The sequence below is a fragment of the Apteryx mantelli genome, chromosome 3 (genome assembly GCF_036417845.1).
Source record: "Apteryx mantelli isolate bAptMan1 chromosome 3, bAptMan1.hap1, whole genome shotgun sequence".
Classification (NCBI taxonomy): domain Eukaryota; kingdom Metazoa; phylum Chordata; class Aves; order Apterygiformes; family Apterygidae; genus Apteryx; species Apteryx mantelli.
Genome location: NC_089980.1, coordinates 102,516,801 through 102,520,219, shown reverse-complemented (window position 1 = coordinate 102,520,219; position 3,419 = coordinate 102,516,801).

The window sequence follows — 3,419 nt, the reverse complement described above, 5'->3', positions numbered from 1 at the left end:
AGCCCCCACCGCCAGCGCCCGCCTCGCCGACGGGGAGGGGAGAGCGGGGCAGCCCCGGCTCCTGATTGGCTCCCCAATTGCGTCGCGCCCCCCGCTCCGGCGGGAGCGGGCTAATCAGGGGCAGCCCGCGCGGGTCAGAGGCCGGGCGCGCGGGCGGCGGCGGTTGGGGCGCGCGCGCCGCGGGGGCTGTTGGGGCGCGCGCGGGCCCCGGGGCCTGGGCTGGTCACCAGGCGCTCTCCGAGACCGCCCGCCGGGGGCCTGCAGGCCTTGGCTTGTCAGGTGCTGCGTTCAACCGTACTGAGGTTTTTAAAGCGGCTGGAAAGCAGACTGTAGGTCTGAGTGCATCTGGCAAGTTGTGCGTGATGAGCAGCAAATAGCATCCACTCCAAAAACTATCCTAGGATAGTATTTGCTAAACATATGAATTATTTCAACCTGTTTAAATTTCCCTTCATGTTCTCCTCCCACTAGTTCCAACTTCTCCCTCTTTATTGAAATCCACTGCTGTCTTTCCCCATCATAACCATTCTCCTTTTTTATTCCCCCCCCCTTTTTTTTTTGCCTTGTAAATCTATTAATCCTCCAGCCCTTAAAAGCTTCCTTATTTGAAGTCTCCCCTTTGTATCCTCTGTTGAATTAACAGGAAGACAAAACACTGATGGGAAAAACACTCCATGACAAGGTTGACTGCAGCCAGTCAGTTCTTCAATGAAGCCAAAAAGCCGACAAACAAACAAACAAATGAAGTAGAACTAAATCCACGGATTTGCCCAGAAATTTAATCATCTCTCTTTTAGCCAAGAGCTTATATGGTTAGGACACTCACAAGGATGTGGGAGCCCTCTTTACCTGAGGAAAACCTTACCTTTACCTCTTGTTCTCCTACAATTATTTTGACTACCACACTACAGAATCTCTGGAAGCAAACAGAGGTTAGATTCTCTCATTTACATTGTGTCAACAACTTTGTATTAATAATTCATTGGGGCAGGAACCCAGCTGTTTTTGCTCTCAGTTAAGTGACCAAAGCACCAAGCTAGAGAGTTACACCCACTTGTTTGCATGCTACCTCCATACATTTTTAAATAGTTTGTACAAAGTGGTATGGCTCCACACAGAAAGACCGAGAAACATCCACTTCAGCTTGCCATGTTAGCCAGCAGTAGGTGTCTGTGCTGATCAAGATTTAGTCCAGCCTTAAATAGTGTAATGCCTAAATATTGATCAATATAGGAAGGAAAAAAACAAGAATGACTTGTTTGCTTAACCTTGCCCTAATTCTTTGCTCACCTGATCTCCAGCTTTTGTCCCATGCATGCTTAATTATTTATGGATGATGGGACCAAGCTCTACAGCCTTACTGTAGCCTGTCCCTTCAGAAAGGGAAACCAGAGCCAGGCCTCCATTAGTACGCAAATGCTATGGAGAGGAGGACAGAATACAAGTGCAGTGATGAACTCAACCATAATATTTCCTATGCCACACAGCAAATTCTGATTAAGTCCATCTCTAATTCCAAAACAAAATAATTTTTGGAGGACAAAAATCGTTAAAAAAAATTCAATTAGCTCTGTGATTACCTTTCTCCGTGTTCTATTCAATGCTTGGTTCATGTTGTCCCTCTGCTTTTAGACTCACAGAATAATTCAGGTCGGAAGGGACCTCAGGAGGTCCACAGCACAACCCTCAGCTCAGAGCAGGCTGCTTCAGGCCTCCTCAAGTTTTGAATATCCCCACAAACAGAGAGTATACTGCCTATTGGGGCAACCTATTCCAGTCTTGAGTTTTTTCCCAGCTTATTCATAAGTTCAGTTCTAAAGTTGTCCCACCTCCTTTCCACATGTCTGGTTTTCCACATATTTATTCTTAGTCTCTTTAATTTCTTTAGACTTTCATCTAACAGAAGACAACTCTGAGAGAGCATTAGAAGTCTGCGAAAAGGCAGAGAGGAAGTCCAGTAGAGTTGACAGGGTTTTTTTCTGTCTTTCTGTCTTTACAGGAAGGGGAAAAACAGTCCTGTTGACAATTCATTTGGAATTGGCTAGAACTAATGAGCAGTGTGAAGGGAAGGCAAAAGTCTAGTTGCAAGAAAGCGAGGGAAAGAACTACTGGAGCTGACAACAGTTATTTGCAGATGTCAAAATAGGTAGGACAATGGTACTTCTGTTAGAGCTCAAGCTATCAGACCAGGTCTTTCATCCTACTGAATTTGGGCTCAATGGATATTGCACCTCAGGAAGCAATCACTCAGGAAAGTTGGTGCTTAGTAGAGCAGTCCTGTTGGTCTCTTTCTTCACTCTCTCAGCATTTTCTGATCTCTTTCTGCCACTAGAAGTAATATAAGCTCTGTGCACAGTGGAAGGTTGTAGGGCAAATTCACCGAGACATGAGAATAGCAGCAAGTTGTTTTTCTAATACTAATACACTCAGCCCTCCTGTATCTATGTTACACTCTGTGTGTAACACAGAATTTATTTTTACACTGCTGCAGCCTTCAATAAAAAAAAAAGCATGGGAATTATCTGGTAGTTTCCTCTTTCTGCAGCTGTTGTCTTTTTCTGAGATACCTGACCTGCTAGTGTCAAGAGATGCCTCTTGTCTGAAAAGCCCTGCCACTAACAACAAAAAAAATGCTGATGTATACCTACAAAAAGGTACAAATCTGTGAGGAAGCAAAAATGATGTTTTTCAATATGTGATGAAGACTTCTGTACTACAGATGTAGGCCATGCTAAAAAAAACATACTTTAACCATGTTTTTGGTTGTCATAGATATTAGTTTATAACTTATAAATAGAAACAGTTGTAAAGTTAAAGTAAATAAATAGGGGATACAAATATAATACAATACTACTTTTCTATAATAATTTTTAGGAAGTACACATATCAAAGTAATATAGTCCTACATCACCTTCCATATCCAATGACAACATTTGTACTACAGGACCACCCAGATACCCCAGATAGTCTTTGAATTATAAAATGAGAACTTATTCTGATCATTTCCTTATAAATGAATATGCAACTGAAGGCCAATAATTCAAAGTGGTGGAGGTCTTGAAGAAAAGGGATAAAGTTACACAAAGTAAGCAATCAACACGCTTCTAGCTAGTTGCACTTTTTCAAACATATCCTAGGCACCCAAGTCTGGTAATTATTTTCTTTTATTATTATTTTTCCTTGCAAGTAGTGGCTTTGAAGTAAGAGAAATCTTTAAACAGCACCAGATTATTAATAATCTGTGACAGCTAGTACAGAATATGTCTGAAAAAGAAACCTGCCTAGCAGTTCAATTGGGATGAAGGAATTCCTATAACCATTTAGAATTTTTAAAATTAGTTTCAGGACAATGTTACAGTTCATCTTTGAATAAGAAAAGTGTTCAAGCACTCCAAATTCACCACACTACCATCATGATG